Source organism: Lissotriton vulgaris, chromosome 4_1, assembly GCF_964263255.1.
Source record: "Lissotriton vulgaris chromosome 4_1, aLisVul1.2, whole genome shotgun sequence".
Lineage (NCBI taxonomy): Eukaryota > Metazoa > Chordata > Amphibia > Caudata > Salamandridae > Lissotriton > Lissotriton vulgaris.
In genome coordinates, this window is record NC_141691.1 from 543,614,896 (window position 1) to 543,629,132 (window position 14,237).

Below are 14,237 nucleotides of genomic sequence, written 5' to 3' on the forward strand. Positions count from 1 at the left end.
CTGACCGTCCGGTCCTCAGTTATAGATGACATCCTTTTCATATCACATGCTTTTCATGTGGGCCCTCATACCCTCAATTTAAGGATTGTAGCTCTAGAAATCTGTATTTTTGGGGCACCCCTCACTGCCTTTGCCTCTTCAGTATGAGCTCATTTCCAGCGACGCCGTAAATGGGCATCTGGGAACTGACAATGACCCTCCTCTGGCCAATACCCCTCCCATGCTAAGAAAACCATGTCCATACAACGTACATACTTGGGTTAATGTATAATATGACCTGGCATGGGTTCATGCATAACATGACCTGGCATGGGTTAATGTATAACATGACCTGGTAAAAACTGTTGTGGGGAAACCAGCATTGCTACCAACATGATGTGGCCTTGAAGGTGTAACTGGTCACCCAGGCCCTTGAGGAGAAAAAGTTGGCATTGGCTGCTGGTATCCCGTAGAGCAGTGACAGGGATCCCATTCACACCAACCTCCAGGAAATTGTCTACCACCTTCAGGGATCACCAGCTTAGCTTCATGGTTCAACTCCCAGCTACGGGATACTAGGCCATGCTCTACACCCTCTTTCTGGCAATAACCTACCCATGGTGCTACAGTAGTCACCTCTGTGGTGTGCCCACTCATGTCCTGTCTGTAGACAGTCAGACCACCAGGCCTGGTAACATGGCATCATGGATTTCTTTCCCCCACCCTTGCCCCTTCTGCTCAGAAGTGGTCTGGGGATCCCTCTCCTCAAAACTCTTCTTGGGCACTTTTTGGAACTTTTCTATGATTTCCTGTGCTCCTCCTGCCTTTTGCAGAGGGGAACCCGTGCCACCCTTCCTGCAATCACTTCCGGATACCTTCTAGGACACTATGGTGCTGAGCCAGAGATTCTGCTTCTTCCCAATCTGTCTTAGCACAGTGTGCTTGGAATGTATAAGGTGCGGGCATAAATCTGTAAAGAAACTTCTCAAGATGTGCTTCTTCATGAACAAACTCTACAGCCCATCATAATCCTTTACTTTATTTCTCTTCACCCAACTTTACAGTGCCTTGCTAGAGGAGTCTACAAAATCCAACCATGACGGGTGTGCCTGCTTCTTGCTATCTCTGAACATTAGGTGACATTTCTCAAGGTTCTGAACACATTTTCCAATGAGGAACTCTTTCATGTGACACACCTAACCTGGTCTTCTCCTTCTAGGGCCACTCAGGTATACATCACATTAATAGACATGTGCTTCCATAGCCTACACCCCAAGTCCTTCTCTGGGTCTCTATCCATGTGCAAGTCTTCTTCATATGCTGCAAACCATTTATCCCTGCCACCCCTCACCATGTTACTAGGCACCTGTTTTGTTGGGATGTGGACTTTTCCTTTACCTCTCCTAGGCACTTCAGTATTGCTGCTACCATCATCACTGGAGTTGGAGACCCTACAGAACCTCGGGTCTAGCTTGCCCTGGTACCTCACTTAGGCCTTGAGGACCCTTTTCCTCTCTAAGGCAACTTTTTCAATTCCGGTGCCAAAGTGCCTTTTTCGGCTTCCTTCCATTCCTCAGCAGCCAAGGCCAACTTTTTCCTCTTTAGGGCCAGAGTGGTCAGTAGCAACTTTAAGGCCCTTTCCACTTGGGTGTCCTCCAACTCTGATTTGGACAAAATTACAAAATTGCTAGATGACTCACTACTCCCTACCCTAGATACCACAGGTGATGTTGCTCCTTGGGGAGAACACTCCTCTGGAACAGGGGCCTCTTCAATGTCATCCTCATTTGCTTCCACAACTTCATCATTGTGATCCTCTGAGATGTACTATAGCTGACAGACGTCTTTCCAAACACTGAAGGAAAAGTGGTAATCTGCCTTCATGGAATGCTGGTTTAGCTTCAGTCCTCATTACTCCTCAGCTCTGCCATGCTAAGGCTCTCCACGTTAGCCAGATCGCCCTCTATGTTCCCCAAAAACGTAAGGGACAAAAATTAACAGTACAGGAAAAAAAATTAAAATGACTCAATAGGAATCAAAAACCAATTAAAACTCTAAAATGTCAATTTTTGCTGTTGATTTAGAAAGGGCCTTTTAATTTCAATTTAAGTCAGTCAAGTAAGGGAAAAACACAAGTCCTGGATCCCATCACTGAACACCAGTGTAATAAATTGGAATATTATTTAGAGTGGGCAACTGGCCACTTCAAGGAAACATTTCAACTCTTGTCAACCCTTCCAAGTGACTAAATGAATCTGAGCCCAACTCCATGGTAGCTTGGACCAGAGCAGACAGGCTTAACTTGGGGAAGTGTGTAAAGTGTTTAGGCAGTAATGAGGCAGTAATAAAGTAAAAATGTAAAACAATAAAAATCCCATACTGAATTAGAAACTTAGAGTAACATTTAGTAAATAGAATGAAAAACATACAATAATATAACACATTTTGAAAGTTTAAATTATATACAGCCCCAAAAAGCACAAAAAATCAAATGATAGCCAACAGTCATGGTAGACCGAACCCTAGGCACAATTTGAAGTCGACCTTGATGGAGCGTGGGTGGGACACACCAACCAAGTTTGTCCTGCTCTAAATTTTTACCTGACTTGCAGCCTGATGATTAGATCTTGGTAGATGGGATGCTCCATTATAAACGTGACGGATGTCCCGTTCTCCGTATGTCTTAGTATATTATGCACTTGTAATCAGCAGATGGGATATCCATCAAGTTTGTGATGGAGTATCCTATCTGCCAAGATCTAAATTAAAACCATGGCCTCAACAAACCACAGGAGTATTCTATGGCCCCAAGGACCTAAGGGGAAACACTTAAGAGACTGACATGGTGACAGGCAGAGACCAACAGCACAGTCAAATCCAGGCACAGTTACCCTTGGTCAGCTGGGTACTTCCAGGAAAAGGCCTGTTGCAGCTTGTCTCCCTTTAGCCCTTAAAGTACAAGTCTTTGTCTTGGGTATAAGAGGGAGCAGGTCAAATATTCCAGGGCTCCTCTCAGGTTACAGGTCCAATCCTTTGCTGATCTTCTTCATGTCCAGAAAGTGTTCAGAAGGAGGTGCCTTGTGGTGGCACATTTTTGCCTGGAACTAGCTTGCGGATAGCAATGCCTCACTTACTAACCAATGGGACCCAACGCCGACCCAATGAGGAGCAGGTCCAGATGATGAAGCATGACACCTAGCTTGCTGGGTGTGTGAGGACCCTAGTTCCGCATAAGCAGGATCCCCTCCGAATCCCTCTCCCTCCCTGGGCTCCTCTGCCGCCACCATCCTTGTGATGGTAGTTGGTCCTCTGATTTAAATTAACTAGGCACCACTGCAAGAGGAGCAGCATTCTACTAGCTTTCAGAATGTTCTAATTGCCTTATAGCCCTTCGTAGCAGGGCTATACCGGCTAATAAAGTCCCTCACCCTTGTTAAAGTCCCTCGCCTTCGACTCAGGCCTTTAACGTGGGAGCCGGCCTTTGATAGCCGGTATAGCCCGCTACGGCAGGCTATAAGGCTATATTATGATTCATTAAGAAAATGACTTCACCATTATGTTGGGCTTACTTTTAATAAATATTAAAAATAGAGGTTTATTAATTTCTTTAGATGATCCCCATCCCGAGATAGCAGCTTCAATATTTTAAATTGCTTCTCAGTGTTTCTCTATGGAACACCCAGCATTCCTGCAGTCAAAATAGTGTTTTGTGCTAATCATTTTAAAGACGTTAACTTTAAATGTCTGCATATCCTAAATCTAAATACCATAAATCTACCTTCTTAGCTACAAGGACAATATAGGAATGACTCTGGTATCTGTATGGTTTGTGCTGATAGCACTAGACCATGTTGAGACATCGCTCTGCTGCACTGACTAAAACAGCTTAGGTGCCTATCCCAACATGAATATACATTTGCTGGTATTATTCTTGCCAAGTCTATCTGTTGCATTTATTGACTGACTGTACTGATGTTGCAGTTAGAGGCTTATGGAAATAAAATATATAAGACTAGAGATGAATTAACCTACAACAAAGAACCTGTGCCATTCTGCCAGTATGGCATTTTCCCTGTAGGCTTCAACGGTGAGGCTTCTTTCAGAGGAGGATGGTCTGCCATGACCCAACCGTACCACCATTGCCTTTTTTAGTCATAGTTTCCGGCACTGTGTGGTTGGATTGAACATTTTGCGAGGGCTGATTTTGGTTTCAAGCCCGACTCTGCAAGGTTCTAAGTAGTCTCTTGTAAATTCTTATATGTATTTACGGATTGGTGTCAGTACAACGCGATGTTTTACAACGCGTTCCGTTACAACGCGATTTTTACATCGCAAATACCATTACAATGCATGCCATTACAACGCATGGCATTACATAGCAGATGGTATTACAACGCATACCATTACATCGTAAGTATTGGTAAGTATATCTTTTTTTTAAAAAATGTAATAAAGTTAATTAAATTAATTTAAAATAATAAAAATAATATAACATTATTACAACAGTAATTAATTTAATTATAGTAATTTAAAATAATATAATTAATGATATATAAAAAATGTATAAATAAAAAATAATATAATGTAATTAATTACAATAAATATAATTATAATTTAATTAAGTTATAAATAATACATAATATTATTATAATTAATAAAATTAAAAGAATTTAATTAATTAAACATTTTTAAATAATATAATTTAATTGTAATCGTTTATTAATACAATTAAATTAATAATTGTAAATATTGTTATTAATTTAATTAAATTAAATAAAATTAATTTAATTAATTTAATTTCTATAAAGTCGTAATACCCCTGTACCCCAAAACCCAAACCCTGCCCTAAAACCTAAAAACACCCCTGTACCCCAAAACCCAAACCCTGCCCTAAAACCTAAAAACACCCCTGTACCCCAAAACCCAAACCCTGCCCTAAAACCTAAAAACACCCCTGTACCCCAAAACCCAAACCCTGCCCTAAAACCTAAAAACACCCCTGTACCCCAAAACCCAAACCCTGCCCTAAAACCTAAAAACACCCCTGTACCCCAAAACCCAAACCCTGCCCTAAAACCTAAAAACACCCCTGTACCCCAAAACCCAAACCCTGCCCTAAAACCTAAAAACACCCCTGTACCCCAAAACCCAAACCCTGCCCTAAAACCTAAAAACACCCCTGTACCCCAAAACCCAAACCCTGCCCTAAAACCTAAAAACACCCCTGTACCCCAAAACCCAAACCCTGCCCTAAAACCTAAAAACACCCCTGTACCCCAAAACCCAAACCCTGCCCTAAAACCTAAAAACACCCCTGTACCCCAAAACCCAAACCCTGCCCTAAAACCTAAAAACACCCCTGTACCCCAAAACCCAAACCCTGCCCTAAAACCTAAAAACACCCCTGTACCCCAAAACCCAAACCCTGCCCTAAAACCTAAAAACACCCCTGTACCCCAAAACCCAAACCCTACCCTAAAACCTAAAAACACCCCTGTACCCCAAAACCCAAACCCTACCCTAAAACCTAAAAACACCCCTGTACCCCAAAACCCAAACCCTGCCCTAAAACCTAAAAATACCCCTGTACCCCAAAACCCAAACCCTGCCCTAAAACCTAAAAACACCCCTGTACCCCAAAACCGAAACACTGCCCTAAAACCTAAAAATACCCAAACACCCCAAAACATATACATCAGTACCCCAAAACATATACTCCTATACTCATACTTATTTTAAAAAATACTTAAATTAATATATTTAATTTATAATATTTAAAAACGAAATAATTTTTTTTTATAATTAATAATAATTAAATCAATAATAACATATTAAATAAAATAAAAATAAAAATTAAATACTTACCAATACTTACGATGTAATGGTATGCGTTGTAATACCATCTGCTATGTAATGCCATGCGTTGTAATGGCATGCATTGTAATGGTATTTACGATGTAATAGCTGCGTTGTAACAGCATTACGTTGTAAAAGTTCCGTTGTAACGGTAACACACCGTATTTACTTATGTACTAACAGATGCTGTCAGAACCTGTCTGTGGAGAAGGATGGGAGTTGAGAGCTATAATTTGCGACCATGGAAGTCTTGGATAGTTTGTGCATTAATATTCATCTAATTTTTTGAGCTTCTTACTTTTTCTTTAGAGCATATATTCAAAGTGAGTTGAATAAAGCAGTACTAATCAGTCACAGTACACTGAAGATCAGATTACAAATCTGGCGGTCCGAGGACCAAAAGACTCGCGGGGGTGCTGCCACTGCAAAACTAGTAGTTCAAGTACCCCATTGTGAGTTGGGTGGTCGGACCTCCCTGGGACCATCGATGTTGCCAGGGAACCACCGTTCCCTGGTGGTTTTGTGTCACAGAGGCCACAATATGCTTGTCCAGAGAACCGTGGTTCTGCCAAGCATATTAAGAGTTTCTTCTCTGCCGGTAGTGTCATTGAGATTCTTCCTCCATGTACACCATGGCAGAGAGGAAACAAAGGGGGCCCTAGAGTGCCCCCTGTGCCTCCTCCGCATGTGGATGCCACAGGAGGGTATAACATATGTCCCCTGTGTGAATGCACACCAGTTACTGCACGGCATGGACTTTTGAGTCCATGGCGTGCAGCAACCTTGTAGTGCGGTCATATTGTGGGGCCTTTTTCAAAGGCAACGCCATCTTTAAAAGAGGTACAACCGCAGGACAGCCACTCCACCCACATGCAGTGTGTTGCATATAAAGGGGTCCCAGTTGCGGAATTTTTTTAACACAGAGAAAATTGTCAAAATAATCAGAATCAAACTTACAACACTCTATTTCTTGAGTGATGTTATTTATTCACATCCTCAGTCATAAACTTATTATGCATACATTTTTTGAATTGTAGAACGCATAATTGCCCAAAGTGAGGTGTGGGTAAGAAGGGAAAAGGGGAGGTGGGTTTGGTGATTGGTGAGGATTGAGGTAGTATAGAAAATGTTTACATTTGGTCACATAGGTACATTTGTAAGTTGACATCACATGGGCATACTGGTCTGGCCATCAATCACTTCTAAACATATATATATACACTCCTATCCCAATTATTTCAACACAGCCAAAAATGTTCTCTTGCACTTGGGTAGGACAAATAAATGATAGGTTGACGTTTCGACCCCTTGTGGTGTAGGTTCACTTGCACCTTACCGCGGGGTCTTCATCAGGACTGGTGAGATGGGAAATTGGTGGGGGAGGGTACCAGAAAAGCCACTGTGAGTTGTGTGACAACGTACAAAAAGGAATTCATGGGCCCAGGGGCTCCAGACATCGAGAGAGCTACAGCTGGAATGTCTGTGCATTCAAAAAACTCCTCGTGCGTAGCTCTTGGGAAATAAATTACAGAAGTCCTGGTCGACTCTTTGCTTAAATCGCGGATGTAGCGACAGGCAGTATCTTGGAAATAAATTACAGAAGTCCTGGTCAAATCCGAGCCCTAATCGCGGACGTAGCGGCAGGCAGTATCTCACATGCATCCATCAGAGAGATTCCCCCCACGTGCAGTGTGGCGCCAAAGCTGTGCCATATGGCCCACTCCTGCACGGGCAAAACTCAGAAAGTGTCAGCCAGCAATTTTTAGTTCTAGCTTTTCTAGTTTTTGCTACGTAATACATCACATTCTTAATAATTACTCAGTACAGTAGTACTACAGATGGGGCTTTGGGTCAGTCTCCTTCAAACAATGGCGAGTTGTACTATTATTCACAGAGTCAATAGGGCAGCATACATAGAGTTGCTGACTACTGACCAGATCAGCCCTGTTCATTCATTGGCTTGCAGTGAATGTCATTCCTCAGTACTTACCTTGTCAGACAGTGTGGTTACTATATTCTTCCACACCTACTATATTCTTCCTACTATAGTCTTCGACACTGATTACTATATGTTTCCACACCTGGAGGCAAAAGCCCAAGACACTCAAAGTAGTTCATGTCTACATGTCCTGTAGGAGAGCCCTGGCATCTCTTAGCAAATGTGAACCATTTGTGTGGACATATGAGGGGATCTCGCACAATGTTACTACTTTCCGCTTGTATTTGACGGCTTTACTTACATCTTGTCAGCTGCTCATACTGTATGCAAGAAACTCCAACTGTTATTGCAGTCCACCTTTTGTTGTCACTGCCTTGAAGAGAAAAACTGAAATGTCCACTGTCCAATAGCATATTGGCAGCACAATCATTTGCAAGGATGATTCAATAATTTATACACTTTTTGTTATCACACAAACAGTTTCTAACTCAGTAATTATACTGAGTTTCTTGGTACAGCGCTAAAGGAATCTATAGGATCAAGTATGTTTTGAATTGGTCAAACAGAAATCGTTTTCTACTCCAATCCACTCAGATACAGTTGGCAACCCTCCCTCCTGTGAAGATTTTGATGCCTTCTTCGCGTAGAAATCACGGCTCATCTCTATTGACCTTGCTTCGAAGAAGGCCCTATTACACTCCTCTATTGGCACCCCACCCCCTAACCTCTTTGAAAAGTATAACTCGCCCCGCCTGAACGTGAAGAACAATGCGTAATAGTGCACTTTTTCCCCATTTACTGAAAAAGACATCAACAAAATTCTTCAAACTATCAACCAGTCCAACCACTTCGGTGACCCGTTGCCTACGACCATATTCAAAGAGCTCAAGCTCTCTTTCATCCCCACCTGGACGAAGATTGTAAATGCTTCCTTAGCACAAGGCATGGTCCCTGGCTGCCTAAAAGCAGCTCAGATCTCACCTATTCTAAAAAAAACAAAGCTGACAAATCTGATCTCAATAACTTCTGTCTCATCTCAACCATCCCCACTCTAGCGAAACTCCTTGAAAGAATTTTTCAATCCCAACTCTGTGCTCACATAGAGAAGTACCAACTATTAGACCAGCATCAATTAGGTTTTCGTAGAGGGCGCAGCACCAAATCGTCCCTCACACACGTTATGGATGACATTCTGAAAATGCTTGATCATAATGAATCGTGCCTACGATTCATTATGAGTATGAGTATAGGATATGAGTATGAATGAGGATTTATGAGTGAATGTTTGATTGAATGTTAGTTATAAGTGACTACAAATGTTTTTAGGTAGGATTCCTTTCCTTTCTCTCTCCTTTGGATTTTAAGCTATTTTTGATACCGAAGAAAAGTTGTTGTCCAAATAATGTGTTGTGATTCTTTACTTGAAATAAATGGATTAATTCAAATGAATAATTGATTTGAAGACACAGTTTGAGTCTGTTCTTCATGGTTCATCTCTGATATGAGTAAATTGCAGTATTGGCAATTGGTTGTTGTTTCTTACTTTGAAATGGAGGCAAACCTCTACTGGAGTCGGGGATTAAATTGCTTTGTAGGGGTAGGGTGAATTTATACGGGCAACTTCTGGAGGACTGCTTCACTCCCTGCAGCCTCCCACTACACGTTCAAACATGTTGGTGGAGACCCTGCTGCTAATCTTGCAGCTACCATAAAGAAAAATTGCAAATTGTATCACTTTGCGAGGGGGTGGGGGGATTAAGTGGTGCTCCTTGCCCCAGGGCTTCAAAACTTGATGATGTGCAAAAGTCACTCTTCTCTCACTGCATAGCATTTTTATTTTCCTTTTTAAATGTGTGGGTGCATGCTCTGGATGTCTTTAAGGGCTGCAGGGAGAACCCTGAGGTCAATTCCACCCCAGCAACTTCTCTGCTAGAGCGAGCACCTCCTGCGTTACAAGATGGCACTGGAACTCCTCATGTTCTAGAGTAGTTTTTCTCACACTTGTGCATGTGGGTGGGAACGGGGGCACTATCCTTGACTCTGCTCCTTGTGAACATGATTGCTAGAGGCTGCTGTGCCCTGCCCCTCCAGACATGGGCACAGGGAGTGGATCATAAACCCTACATTGTAATCGCTCCAGGACGAAGAACCCTGGGACCCTAAGATGCACTCATCGGGCTAAAGTTTGGTTGTGGAGGAGGCACTGCACACACCTGTCCCCTAAAATTTTTAGATAAAGGGACATTAACACCTTGGAGCTTGTCCCTTCCCGGATACATTTATTGCCTTTTTCTGTTGTGCACTTTGCTCTCTGCTGGATTCCCATGGGGGACCCAGTTTACAAAGGAGGTTCCTCTAGCCACATAGGATTAATTTGCGTATTTCTAGGTTGATTTTGTTCCTGGAAGCGAGACCTAGCATCCAGCCACATTTATTCAGATCTCCTTGCCACTAAAAGGGTGCCTTTGGTGGGGAGCATAGTTTTCCATCTCCCTGTGATAGATGTGTCCTCTGCCTGGCTCCTGGTACTCTTTGCCTAACCGTGGGGATGTCTTGTTTAGTCAAACAGCATCATATACTTCCTGCAGCATTCTAGCACCCCACAGCCTCCAGGCTACTTGCAGGGCACCTGTGTTTCAGCTGAATTAAGGGCCAATCCACATAAGTCACAGGGTAACCATTCGTGGTCCCCCAGGAAGTCAATTTCTCCAACTGTTCCTCAGGTAGCGTAAGGGAGCTAGTGCCTAGAGAAACCGATCCTAGTCACGGGCATCCGCTAATGTCAAAGTCCTGAAGTCAATCCTTGTAGGGCATCAGGTGACTTTTCCTTCCAGGTGTGCATCTTTCACCACAGTCTCTCATTGGTCCGGTGTTTTCTAATTTGCCTCTGCCTTGTGAAGGGTTTTTTTGTGGGGAAGAAAGGTTCTGGAAGTCATTCACCCTAGCCAATACAAGGGGGTCACATCACTCCATCCCTGTACTGCACAGAAGTCTGGAACAGATCAATATGGTGACTTCAAGTTGTCTGTGGAAAGAAATTCCCTGAGTGCCTCAGCTCCACCCACAGTTGACACAACTTTCTATCTCTTACCACCAAAACTTCGAAGGTGAGCCCCTCCTGTGTTTGGTCCAAAGAGGTGTGGCTCTCCTCCTTTGACCTTTGCTGTCCCAGCACAGGTGTAGAGTGACAATCTAATTAACAGATGCAATTCCTTCTCACCTCCTCCATTCCCAGGAACTCTGTCAAGGACTATTATTAGTTCTATTGTGTGGGGAGGCTTAGATTTTCCTTCTTCTTCATCCATCTGCATAGGGATTGACATCGCTGGATTTCCCATCATCCATCTGCACAGGAAGTGACATCACTAGATTTACCATCATCCCTCTGCACAGGTAGTGACATCACTGTGTTTATGCCCAGGAATCTAAACTCCATGCTTTTGGTCTCCACATAACCCCCAACACTTCTCCAAATGTCATAAACTAAATCTTATTCTATTATTCTCTTACTTCCATGCTTACGTCATCCATTATTCTAACCATAGTTGCATTATATATAGTTGGAATGCCTATTGTGTACTGTGTGATGATTGACACCTTTCAAGCTATGTGCCAGAAATGTGGTTTTTTTCACTTCTTTCTTATGCTCTAGGTCCTTTTTCCATATACTATAGATCCAAAGGTAAGAATCCTTTTATTGTAACTGTCCTAAAAGCTTAGAAGAGCTTTCAATGCTCTGTGCTGTCTTAAGATCTAAGGTAAATGAAGAGGTAAGCACAGCTGTTAAAATCATCAAATGAAGAAACAGTTCCTCAGGTCTCACTACAATACAATAGACTATGTTTCTGTTGCATAAATGGCAGTTGCCTATTCTGTCCATCTCTTGGCCTGTCTCTGTCTTTGCCTTACCCTCTCACTCACTCCCATTATCTCTCTCTTTATCTCTCTCTCTCTCTTCTTTGTTTCTCTTTGTCTCAGTCTTTCTCTAACTCTACTTTTCATGGACAGATATCTGATGGATTAATGATTTTAAATACTATTTATATCTTCACTGTTTATATTTGATTCCATTTCTGCATACCAATTCCTGTTGCTTCGGTCTTTCCTCATATCTGCTGAATGGTTCCGCATTCAACACTATAGGCTGCTTCCTATAGTTTCCCTGAATGAACATTTAAGACCCAGATTTATCAAAGGGTTGCTTTGGCCTTGCCTCACGCAAGTTGACACAAGGGCAATGCAATCCTTAAGTCAGATTTGCCAAGCTACGCAAAGCTACCTTGCATGGTCCTGCATGGCTAGATGATACATCTGGAAAAACGCACTTCAGCGCAAGTCAGTGCCTTGCATTACTCTGCGCCGAGAAGGCGTTACATGGAGAGAATGATTGTACTCCCACACCCACCCATGCTTTTTGACACATTGTAAGAATTATATCAACAACGGAGGAGGGGATTAGGGGCACTTAGAGGTCAAGCATACATGCCCTAAGAACAAATCAATAAGGTATGCAGTTCCTAAGGATACAGAGAGAGAATTCAAAGGTAGGTCTGTACATATATCAAAGGGGTAGGACAAGGGTCTGCTCCTTGTGGAACTGGGGCCTTCACACACCAGAGAGGGTGTCCTGCTTCATCATAGGGATTACTCCTCGTCTGACCGGCCCTGCAAGGCCTGAAAGGCACCCTTCAAAGGGCTCTTCGACTGAGATCTTTCTATTCCAAGTCGTAGTGCAGGTGTAGACTACACACCCATCTACACCTCACAGCATCTACACTTCACATTATGGCTTGCAATGAAAGATCTCCATCAAAAAGCCCCTTGAAGGGTGCCCGTTGGGCTTTGCAGCGCCGTCCTGACTAGGAGCAAGGCGTATGATGAAGTATGACACCCGCTCGGGTGTGTGAGGGCCCCAGTTCCAAAAGGAACAGACCCTTGTCCTGCCCTATGGATATATGTTACAACCTACCTTTAAATTGTCTCTCTGTATCCTTAGGACCTGCATACCTTATTGACACAGTCTCCGAATGACCAAGAGATGTAATCCTGGAAATGTGTCAAAACGGTATGCCTTCACAATGGAGGCACAACGAGGTGGAATATCTTTATTTCTCCTCGTTTTTTCCTCTTACTAAGTGGCTGCTTTCTTCAGCACAATTAGAAAGTGGGAGAGCCTTTAAGGGATATTTTTGTGCATTAAGGTATCCCTTTCTGCACACAAGCAATCCTGCCTGCAACGCAGGTTCCCTTGCACCTTGGCGCAAGGATGCCTGGTTGGTGTCAGGCGGTGAGCCAGTGCACTGAGAAAGCAGGAATTCAGGTAAATATGGTGCATTCCTGTCTTTGAAGCAGCACAGCAAGTTGTATTGCTGTGTTGCGCTGAGTCAAGTTATGATATATCTGGCCCTTACAATCCACTGGTAGAGGTAAACTGTTTGGAGTGTCATATTTTTTTTCTGGAACGCTGATGCGTTGTTTTAATTTCTATGAATGTGCACCCAAATGTAAACGGCACAATCGTCCTGGTTGATGGAATATAAATGTACACAAGGCCTGTATTTTTGTACCACCCATAATTTAGGTCTGAAAGTGATTTATTTAGGTCTCGTCTACGCAGCGCGCATGCGCCACACTAGATGAGACCTTTAGGAATCGATTCAGTTTCTGGCCCAAAAACGTGCAAGGGTTGCAATGCTTTCAATGGCAACGCATGCACGTTTGGCGATTCCCTTGTGGGAGCGAGCTTTGAAACCGTCTGTTTGTAATTAACAGATGGTTCCCGCTCGCTCCCACAAGGGAAACCGGCGCAGGCCCCCTCCTCTCTCCCCTCCCCCTGCTGCCTCCTCCTCTCCTTGTCAGACTTGTTTTTTTTTTACTTTCAGCGCGAGGCGCGCACGCGCTTGTTGCACTTATCTCTGATTTTACATGATCGTAAGTGATGTTGGTTCCGGTAAAATTTCGCAGATAATGAATCGACATCCAGATTTCACGTGCACAGTGGCCATTTTGTTCTGTGTAAATTAATCTCACGCGCTGAAAACATTTAGTAAACAGCCCCAGTGTGCTCATGAGGAGAGCCACAACACCCTTTGTGCTTCTGATTTTGGGGGCATTTAAAAATGGCGGCCTCTCGTGACCAACTCGCTCCGGTGATGTCACCATCTGGCCACATCCCTGCGATTTATATTCAGTTACGGCCTCCCTCTCAGTTCACTCCCCACCTCCCCCCCCCCCCCACAGCCCCAAGTGATCTCACTCCTCCAAATGCCTCAAGTGGTAAAGTAGCACTATCCTGACGGACTGGCAGAACTCCCCGAGGGTCGGCTGGGAACTCGGGGCACTCACATGTCCGGTGAGCCTGACTCCACCCCAGACCTCCCGGCCTCTCCGAGACTGGCTGCCGAGGATCCGCTCTGTGGGTGAGGATTACTGTCAGCGCGCAAAATCTCTGTGATTGTCGAAC

General features: G+C 43.5%; 1 protein-coding gene across 1 annotated transcript in view; it reads left to right on the forward strand.

The window, feature by feature from the left end:
• The window catches only part of LOC147722214 (rho GTPase-activating protein 6-like), a 787,911-nt gene that overhangs the window by 736,788 nt on the left and 36,886 nt on the right, over window positions 1–14,237 (forward strand). The gene's annotated exons all lie outside the window — the stretch shown is intronic.